The following is a 10,894-nucleotide window of genomic DNA, read 5'->3' on the forward strand; positions in this document are numbered from 1 at the left end:
TCAGAATTTAAGATCCGTCCACACTCCACGCCATCTTTGCGCTGAACCGTAACTGATGAATCTGCCAGAGAGCAGCAACCAAAATCGTTCGGTACGACAGCTTTATTTTAAACACGTCAGTTTAAAATGCAGCGCGGCATAGGGTCTGCCGCATTGTGCATGCGACACTTGGAGTGGTAGCCTATTTATAACGTCCTTGAAGATACCAAAATTACATAACGGATTAGAGCCTTGTGAATGGCTCAAAGCCTGTAGCGTGATAAATCACGCCTTTCCCCCATTCAGTCCATCCCTGGTGTTCGCGCTTGTAAAACTGTCCCCTGCCAGAACAAGTTGGCTCTGTGTGAATCAGACATCGCCGGCTTCAAAGACTCTTTAAGAGGCAAAGTCGGTGTGGGGCCGTGCAGCAGCTTATGTGTTTTTGTTATTGCGGCTGCTACAAAGGCATCAAACAATTAACGTAACAAGAGCTTCTAAAGTCGGTATTTACAGTCCGGTTGTGACGAGTAAAAAGTAAAAACTTGACACTCAGCTGAAATGGCTCAATAAAATAACAAAGTCACGAATTTCAATAAACATATTTCAAAATTTTTGAGATACACTTTGTATTATTTTAAACTCATTAAAAAATAAATAAATAAATAAATAAATAAATAAATAAATAAATAAATAAATGAAAAAATCGTTGTATATTGCAATTCAAGAGTTTTGATTGGCTTTGTGGCCAAGGAATATGAACCAATTATTTAATAACCATGCCTGAGAAAATAGCGGCCATAAAATCGTCTTGTGGTCGTTCTTGTATAATGAAATCAGCTGCAACTAGCAACTTTTCTTGGTTGGTTTTTTATTCCATTCGTGCTCGTTGGATTTGACACGATAGTATAGCTAACAGAGCGCTTTTACACGTTAACTTACTTTGTTCGTTTGATAGCGCTAGCAGGTCATTACAGTGATCCCGTATGTGAAAATATGGCTGATTCACTTAGTATGAATATTCCATGCTGTCTTCGTTTAATAACCTTTTAATAACAACCTTTTATTTCCCCTCGGCAGTGTTTATAGCACAAGTGTTAGTGGGGCCGAGCATTAAACTTCATAAAGAAATAATATAAATTGAAAACAACATGGTTAAAAATCCCAACTGGCAGGAGGCAGACCAGCTGGCTATTTACAAGCGCGGGCGAGGAGTTGAACTCGGGGCTACCGAGAAACAACTCCAGCAGGGAGCGGCGAGAGCCGGACTTGAACCCGGGACCTCCAGATTTCAAGTCCCGCGCCCTAACCACTCGACCACGTGTTGTATACTATCTATACCTATTATCTCACATCCAACACGTGGAATAATTCACTGAATAATTGTTAAATGTTCCAGAAGTAATATTATGACACGCAGTTACGAATACCTGTATGATTGTGACTGTATGACTGTATGATTGTTTAGCTATTTTTGAATTCGTTTGATCTTGTGAAATCATTTTTTAGGTAATTTTATTTTATTTTTAATCTGCAGGGCCCCACTGAAAAACCGAGTGGGCTCCCTGGATAAATATTATTATTATTATTATTATTATTATTATTATTATTATTATTATTATTATTATTATTATTATTATCACCTAACTGATAAACACTGTGCGATTCTGTCACGGTACCGTACGGAGAGACAAATAAACTTACTGATAGCCGTGAACGTAAACGCATATTTATTCTGTAACGAGAATGGGAAACAGCCATCCACTGATCACTTTTAAGACTCCTTTCTTTTAACACCAGTCCATGATGTGAGCGAGTTCAGTTATTGCTCTCCGATGACGTATCATGTCTCTTAGAGAGGTTTTCAATTGAGTGTCATAAAACTAAAATCAAAGTAATTAAGCCTGGCCAATCGCAACAAATGTAAACAGCACAATGAGAGTCATGTAACTGGCACCAAGCGCGGGAAAAAGCGTGCGACGAAAACACGAATTGGTTTTGATTTGGATTTCTATTGGCTGAGAAAGTGGCGCGAATTTTGTTAGCAAATCATAGAGCGTAGTAATGCAAAACCAAATCAAACACGAAATTACTTTCGACACTCAATCGAAAACCGCTCAGATGGCAAATTCCTGGTTAATAAAAGGCTCTTCAAAAATTTATTTTTCTAGTTTTATCTTAATCGCCAGATTATAAACTGTAGCCAAACCTCCCGGCATTGAATGATAAGTAAAATAATTAGGAAATGTTAATCACAACGGATGCATTTCACTTAAAAAAATTAACTGAAAGAGACCGTATATTTTCTCATCATTAAACAATTATCGGTATTCAGTATGATATTAATGTCCAGTTCGAATGTTTAAACGGCCTGTTTTGCTGTTATTACATCTCGACCAATGACGTGCACAGAGCTTGCTTAAAAGCTTTCTCTCCTATAAACTCCTCAGTAGATCATTGGCCTGGGGGCGATTAACACATGGCCCTTGTGACATATGACGATTATATTTGTTTATGTTTGAGTCCCTTTTAGCATGATAGAATCTTAGATTATTTGGTGAAAGATATATATTTTGAAAATACTCTTTAAAAAGTTTTTTTCTTAAATGATCTTCCTTAGGTCAGTTCAAGAGAATTCACCGGCTTAATTGTAACTAACTTGTTGTCGGTTGCAAGTGGTCTTATTCCGTTTAACCTGTAACTACAAGCTCGAGCACTGGCGCCCGGGGGGGTACTCCCCTATATAAGGTATATAGGTATGTGCCGCCCCAAAGGGTATGGTTTTTGAGCCGTTTTGGTCTGAAAACGGGTATAGATTTTGACAATTACGGTCTGAAATCGGGTCGGGTTTTTGGGGCGGGGAACATTTACGAAAGCTTACAAACATATTTTTCTTCTCAGTACGTAACTGGAACGACTAACTGATAGCGAGAAAAAGAAATAGATAAACTATGTTTTTAGTTTTTAGTTTTTAAACAGCAGTGTAAGGCCTCAATTGAACAGTTTTTATATATTTTTAACCATGCTGCTGAAGGACAACATGAACAGATTATGTCATTCCTGCTTACTTTTACTCTTTGCGTCAATTTCCGTTCGGCACTGATGCATAATTATCAGGTCTGAAAACGGGTATGAATTTTAGAGGTCAGGTCTGAAAACGGGTGTAGATTAGGGGTGCTTTCCATTATACCAAACCGACCGGTCCCAGACCAGTGGGACTGACCAAGGTAAAATGGAACGGCGTCCGAACGATCCAGGGTCCGACCGAATTGATTGTTGGGCAATGTCGTTCCCATTCTCTCGCGTTCTCTTTCCGACCATTATGGCGGACGAAGTGTTGCTTCTTCACGAATTTGAGGACTCTGAAGTCTTACTTGACTTGTTAGAAGAAGAAGAAGACTTTCCAATTTTGGGTGCAGCTTGTTGCTTTATGCGTAGGAATCTAAACAGAGTAGCTGGTTATTTTGAAGCAACAGTGAACATGTATTCCCCTGGAGAATTTCAAAGCCATTTTAGACTCTCACGCGGTTCATTTGAACAACTCTGCCGAGAAGTTATAAATACGGACCGCATTCCGATTACCAATAGAGGGAGAGAACATATTCCCCCTGAAAAACAGGTTCTCGCCTTCGTTTGGATGATGGCAAACCAAGAATCGTCACGATCAGTAGCTGATAGATTTAACATAACCCTGAGCAGTTTGCATAGGGTTTTGAAACGTTGCTCTCGTGGATTGACTGACCTATGTGGTACCTACATCAAATGGCCAGACGGTAAGTCTTATGTACACGGACCGTCACCCTCGGTATTACGAACATGTTTTGAAAAAGTGTTTTAAAAAACAAATTGGTAGCTAAAATTAGAATACCCTGCCACTAACTTTTTAACTTTCCTTTAAGTCCCTTCACGTTACATTTAAACTTTTATGTAAGTGTTGTGGTTCAATTCACATGCTGAGGACTTAGAAAAACAGTCAATTATGCTTTGTTATTGTTTTACACCAAAGCTCAACGCAGACAGGAGATATCCGCTGCAGTTGAAGGAGCAAGTGGAATTCCAAATGTTATGGGAATGATTGATGGTACCCACATTTCCATTAGAGCACCAGTAAAACATCCAGAAGTTTATGTGTGCCGAAAGAAATTTCATTCACTAAATGTACAGGTTAGTTCTAACCTTAGTGAACAAACAGAAGCCCGCAAAATGCTCCAAAATTAGCTGTTAGAACTATCTTAATGCCAGATTTCCTTTAACAATTCACAGGTCATTTGTGATGAAAATATGGTCTTACTGGATGTCCTAGCAGGGTGGCCTGGGTCTGTTCATGACTCCAGAGTGTTGCAAAATTCTTCAGTTTTCCTTGAAGCAGACAACCGCTTCCCCCATGACACTCACCTATTAGGGGATGGAGGTTATCCCTTGCATGTGTAAGTTTAGTTATTCACAAATATCGGTTGGGCTATGTTTTTTAATGATGAACAGGAAAATATACCCTGTGAAAAGTAAAATGCACAAATGGCAAATGGGTTTGTCAGACTGGTAGACTTCTTTTAGTATGTGTGAAACCACTGCTCTCTCTGTCTTAAATTATACAGAAAACCAGTGAAAAGAGTTGGTCTTGTAAAGGAGAACCATTTTGCTGGCATTGAATACCACTGAAACAGCTACAGCTGTAGTCCTCTACTGAGAGTGCTGTGCCTTTGCATCTCACCATCCTACAGACTTGTATTTTAGAAATGTCTAGACATGCAGTGCATTTAAAATAAATATCAAGTGAGAAGCAGTATAGGGAAAGTCTACTTTTACTGCAGTGTTGTAACAAATGGCATCTTATAAAATTTATGATCAAAATCTGACATCTCCCCCTCCTCTTACATGCACCAATGATTCATCGATTGATCTTGTGTAGTTTTCAACACTCTGCATTTAGTTTGTAAATTTGTAATTTCTTTTCTCCAGGTGGCTAATGACTCCATTTAGAGACAATGGCCATTTGACAGCAGACCAACGCCAATTCAATTACAAACTTTCCTCTGTACGACAGACAGTGGAAAGGTGTATCCGGCTGCTAAAGGGAAGATGGAGGAAACTGACATTTCTTGATCACTTAGACATTGAACTGATGGTGTTGATAATAATTTCAGCATGTGTCTTGCACAATTTTTGTTTGATTCATGATGACTTTGATGAAGGATACTTTGGTGATCAGGATGAAGATGATGACGAGGATGACGATGATGATGATGATGATGATGATGGAGGGCATGGTTTGGCACACCCACGCTTAAGGAGAGCTCAACAAAAGAGGCTGCACATCATGGGAATGTTGCATTAAGCAACAACAGACTATTGTCTTCCTTTTCATTAAAACATTATATTTTATTTTACTGAACGAGCAAGTTATTTTAGTGGATATTGCTTTTGCTGTTTCCTAAATGCAGCTGTTTGAAGTGAAGAACAGTACTATCATGAGCAAAGTCCCTTGTGTAATTAGAGTTCATTCAGTCTACTATACATGTCACCTTGCAACCAAGGCCTCTTTTATTGAGCAGAGCCTTTCTTTTGCTCACTTGATTCTGCCTTATTGAGTAAGCAAAAGAAAGGCTCCCCTCACAGGGTGTATACATATACAAATAATTATTATTTGTATAGTCAGATTGCAATATACTCAGATGTGTGCCAGATTAGCATCCTAGGAAGAGATTGAAAACCAAGTGAAGAAAAGACAGAAAAAACAACATAATTTCAGTTATAAATTTCATTTTATTTTGACAAACACAAGGTGACGCCAGAGTAGATTATTTTGGTATGACCATTTTCCTTTCTTTTGAAGGTTGCTAGAAAGACTTTTATTGTTTTAAACATATTAAAGAGTTGTCTGATTAAGAGGTCTCATTGCTTTATCTGTATCAGGAGACAGTATTCTGTAAAATTAGGGTGTAAAATGCTGTAAGTCATTTTCCTGTTGATTATTGCCAAATTCACAAAAATCAATTAGGAATTTCTGCCACACACTTCTTGGCTGCCCATTTAAATATAAACAGTTGTCTAGTTTAAAATTTTTGTTCTTTATACTGTTAAGGCTAGGCCTATAAAGAGTTTTGTTACCTATCGCCCAAATGACCAAAAAAAAAAAGACAAAAATTGCATTTTTAATAGTTAATTAAATGGCACAACATCCTTTCTTCCCCGAAAACAAATGTATTTCAATAAAATTTATTTCTTAAACAAAGATTAATATTACCTGCTGTAATTATCATTGTAGATATGGATTTAATGTGTGTTTTTGAAGCCTTTACTTGGACCCAGACTCCCACCTGGTTGTGACATTTATTTATTTATTTTTTTTTATTTTGACCAGCCGACCCACTTTTAAATTGGAGTTGATGGGAAACAAAACACTTTATGGGCATGGCCTAATATGAATAGACTGTTCATTTACATGTATTTCAGGTGTCTTCAAATACTTGCCTTTGAATGCTATTAAAAAACTTTCATTACAATGGTTGGGTTACTTGTAATACCAGAATTTTAAACATTTTTGTAAAAATGGGTTAATAACAAGAAAAACACAACATTGTGGAGATCACCAAGGAACCCATTAAATCATGATTCTGTGATCGTGAAAGACTTCGCTTAAACAAACTTAGACAAAGTTTAATACAGTCACTGTACAAAGTATTGTCCTATTTCTTAGAATCTTTAAGATAGGAGAAATAATCTGCAAAAAACTGCTTCTTTTCTTGTTGCATGGACTTAAGGATATTTATTTTTTCTTCCTCCACCTTTTCCCTTTTCGTGCTGTAATCTTTTAAAAATTCAATCATTTCAGCTGCTGAGGAGCGGGATTTCCTCTTCCTTGTCACCCTTTTCTGCTGACTTTTTCCCTTTGAATTAGTTCCGTCCCCTTCTCTATCTTCAGAGTCAGAACTGCTGAGATTTTCATTCACCTGTGACGAACACCCACTCATTGACGAGGAACTAGAGGCTTCATAAATGAATACGGGCTTTACGTTTGGGTTTTCACCTACACACTCCTCCATTTCTTGGTAATACTTCCATGTTTTCTTAGCTCTCCCTGTTTTACTGTTGTTTTCCTCTACTTCTTTCTGTTTGGACTCTAACTTTTTCCATTTCCTTAAACATTGATCGACAGTAACAATCAGATCGGAGTGCAGATTAAACTCCTGGGCAATTTTTTCGAAAATCTTCTTCTTTGATGACTTTCCAAATTCGTCTTTGAACTTCATGTAGCTTGCAATAAGCAAACGCACGTGTTTGTCATCCCATCTTTCCAGGGCCGAACTAGTGGACGGTGTTGGATTCAGCTCGCATTGACTATCAAAACAGTAAGGGTCACATACTGCAAAGAGAAAAACGCGGGAAAACATGTCAACATTCGGAAAAGTCAGTAGTATATCTGTCTTCAAAAACTGATAGAAGGCAAAAGACATAACAAATAAAGGTGCAGTGCTGTACCTGAGCCTTGTGTGCAACTATGCATGAGGAGACTGTTCAGATCTTGCGTCCTAAACTTACAAATACTGCACTCGTACATATTAACTTCATTGCCATCCGCCATTTTGGCTTCTGGGTGGTGAGGAAGAGCGGGACTGGAAACAAGAATTTCTGAAAATGGAACGCCAATTTTCGTTCGGACCGGACCCAGTGGTCAAAGAGGACCACCTTTTGAGGTGGACCACTTTGACCGGAAAATTTCCACAAGGACCGAAGCGTTCCATTTATTTCTCGACCGAAATTTCCGGAAATTTTGGCATAATGGAAAGCACCCTAGGTCTGAAATAGGGTCGGCATTTGAAGACCCGGGCGGCACACCCCCACCAAGAATTCCGAGGAGTACCCCCCCCCCCCCCTCCGAGCACTGGCGCCAGTGAAGGTAAACTTAGTTATCATTCAATCAACACCTTTTATGGTTCACCAGCACGAAAAACCCACAGACGGCACAAAAGGACCAAAGGATAGGCATATTAGTTTGCAAAATTTATTTTGATTAATTTACTTATTGCTCTTTTGTCCTATGAGTAAGTGTAATTTAATTACACGAACAAAAGCTTGGTGGGACAGCGAAGGCTGTCACAGTCAGATAATGAAGAAGCACTTCTGGAATGAACGCACTGTTACGTTATGAATTCATGCTTCAGTTTTTCCCGAACTGTCGCTGTTTTTTTTATGGTGAATGACCCGAAAGATAAAGAATCAACGAAAAGAATCTTAAGAGTTTCGATTTTAAACCGATAGTTATCAGAATACCTGAAGCATTATTCGCAAACCAAGCGCAACGAAGACACTTTTTTTTTCTTAGATCAACAAACACTCCGGTCAGGATCGGTCGCGAGATTTTCTGGCGTTAAAAACTCTACATTTGTTCAGGTTTACAAGACAAGAGAGACCTAAGTCGATTTAAAAGAGCGCTTTTAAAGGCTTTGTGTATTTGTTTGAGCGTAGGAACCATCGTGGAAAGGCAAAAGAAGAACATAAAGTTCAGTTGTCCAATTTTGAGAAACGTCGCTCTCCTGTCTTAATTGAATGATTTTACGCTCCGGTAAATATATCCACCTTTAACCTCAAAAGGCGGTGAAGCTTCTATCGCATCAGCCAATTGTATTTGACTCGGTTTATTTGTTCACGAGGATGAAGTAGTGAAAGCGGTTATAATGCTATTTTAACACGTCGACATTAATCAGGATTAGTTTGAGACTAAGCGTACGGCGCCGTGCCAGAAAACGCATGCAACTGGGAACCGGCTAACCAAACAAACAAGCACCGTGGCTGTGACTTCAAAGGAAGGTACGTAGGCAACTTTAAGTTTATTTCGCGGTTTCAGATCGGCTACTTTGATAAACCAGTTTGGCGAGTGGAGGTTTGAATTATGTAAAAGTTTAGTTATATTACAGCTGTGGGGTTAGTTAACCCGAGTAGTAGTAATCTCGGCGTCATTACGCGTGATGACATTTTGTTGGTACAGTGTCTCTAAATCACGCGCTTCTGTGGTACATCATGGCAATGTACAAAGTCACCACTGCTTCAAGTTCAACTTGTTTACTTGAATGCATCTTTAGATTTGATTAAAATAGCAAAATGATTGCTATAACGTAATGTCACTACTGAAATTTGTATGACAACACCAAATGAGTCGTCTTTTTTAGATGACGTCATTGTGTTGACAATACTGATCATACAGAGAAAATTCAGTTCGCAAACGACTGGAGAGAACTCAGCCGGAATTTGACTTCAAGACCTTAAGAAAGTTATTAAGGAGATATGACTTAAAGAAGGAAGCAGATCTGAGTCAAGTCTAAACAGAATCACTTGATTTCTTTTTCTTTTTTCAATAACGCCGTCGACTCAGCCGCCCGAGTAGTTGAAGGCATTTCTTTCTTTATATATTCATTCATTTATTTATTTTGTTGTTAGAATTTATTTCAAATGGGATAAGCATAGTAAATTAGCACAAGGGTTTGGGCACGGCTTAGCGGTTTCCGTATAATCCTAAAATGATTGACGCGACGGTATCAGCATTCCCACCACTTCAGTTGCTTCTTCAACGACAGTGAATTAGCATTAACTTAAAATATTCCCGGATAATAGATTCTGCTCCTGAAACTGTCGTTTGGAAGCCCCCACATGTAAAAAGAAAACTTCCGCCGGTTATCCTCCGTATATTTTTCTGTATTTTTCCTTGTTTCCTTAATATTGTATAACACACTTCCGGCACATTTCACACTGTACATGTTCAAATCAAGGAAATTAAATTAGGAAAATTGCGGAACAGTAAGGTTATTACTATATCGTCAAATAGACACTGACATTAAAAATTATAGCGAAGAAGACGAGTTTCAGTTTTAGCGGAAAGTCTGAACTTCCGTTTTGCGATGTTCCTGTTACGAGTTAGTGTTGTTACGAGTTTGATTTTGATCCAAATATTGATGACATGAACTTGATTATCCGTTGTGTAAGCCCAGTGCTTATAAGCGGTAGTTTACGGTTATAGAGCGATTTTAAACTGAGTGTCGAAAAGCAAAAACCGAAGTAATCACTTTGGCCACGACCTTTAACACGATAATTTAAAATTTTGATGACAGCCAAGTAACGAAAAACCATTGACGGCTGCTGGAAATAGCACCTTAAAATGGGTAGAATGGCCAAAGTCTGAGAGTCCAGTGTCGTTTAAAACGGGGAAAATGCATCTAGTTCGGTAAATTCAGAAATTTTTGTTTGCACGAGGTTTGTGTCTCAATAATGAAACATCCATAAAATTTTCAGGCTTAACGAAACTGTTTCTCCACTAGACAAGACTCTCAAACTTGACCATTTTACTTAAATTTTCAGGTTTTCTTTCAGAAATCTCAATGGTTTTTTCCTTACTCTACTCACCTGGGATTCATCGAAATTATAAATTAATTTATGGTGATTAGAAAAAGAATGACAACAGACTCTAGCCCTGAGGTTGTGCTCTCGACGGAACGCAAGGTAAAGGTAGGTAAAGTCTCACTACGAGCGTCAATGGTCCACACGGCTGGAGCTTAGCCCGGTTTCTGTAGCATGAAGCGACTATTGCCCCTCCCCCCCTCCTCTGGATGGGATGTTAGTGGAGCGATGTTCGTTAAGGAAACAACACAGCAATAAAGCGACCGATTTTAGCCTCGAACCCCCCGCTACCCTTCGATCTTCGATCGAACACACCACCACGCCTGCACTCGAACGCAAGGAGATAGGGAAATGAGTTCCTGTACATCCTATGAAAGCGGCAACTGATGGTGACAACCAGAAATAATTGCAAATATGTATAAGCTCTGTTTAAGAGTTCTAGTTTAAAACATCGAAGGAGCATTATAATGAACCTGTAAAAATGCACATTTTTGCCGATGATCCTACACCTGCTTGCCTAATTGTCTAA

The 10,894-nt window shown here is 38.7% G+C and overlaps 1 protein-coding gene across 2 annotated transcripts in view; it reads left to right on the forward strand.

The window, feature by feature from the left end:
• The first annotated feature begins 2,659 nt into the window (after positions 1-2,659).
• Positions 2,660-10,894, forward strand: part of LOC146483770 (acetylcholine receptor subunit alpha-1-B-like) — a 30,744-nt gene continuing 22,509 nt past the window's right edge. For both annotated transcript variants that reach the window (XM_085105914.1, XM_085105913.1), the window contains exons 1-2: positions 2,660-2,707; positions 8,443-8,784. The gene's annotated coding sequence lies outside the window, so the exon portion shown is untranslated. The remainder of the gene's footprint in view (positions 2,708-8,442; positions 8,785-10,894) is intronic.

The sequence above is a fragment of the Pavona decussata genome, unplaced genomic scaffold (genome assembly GCF_977016875.1).
Source record: "Pavona decussata unplaced genomic scaffold, jaPavDecu1.1 SCAFFOLD_38, whole genome shotgun sequence".
NCBI classification, from domain to species: domain Eukaryota; kingdom Metazoa; phylum Cnidaria; class Anthozoa; order Scleractinia; family Agariciidae; genus Pavona; species Pavona decussata.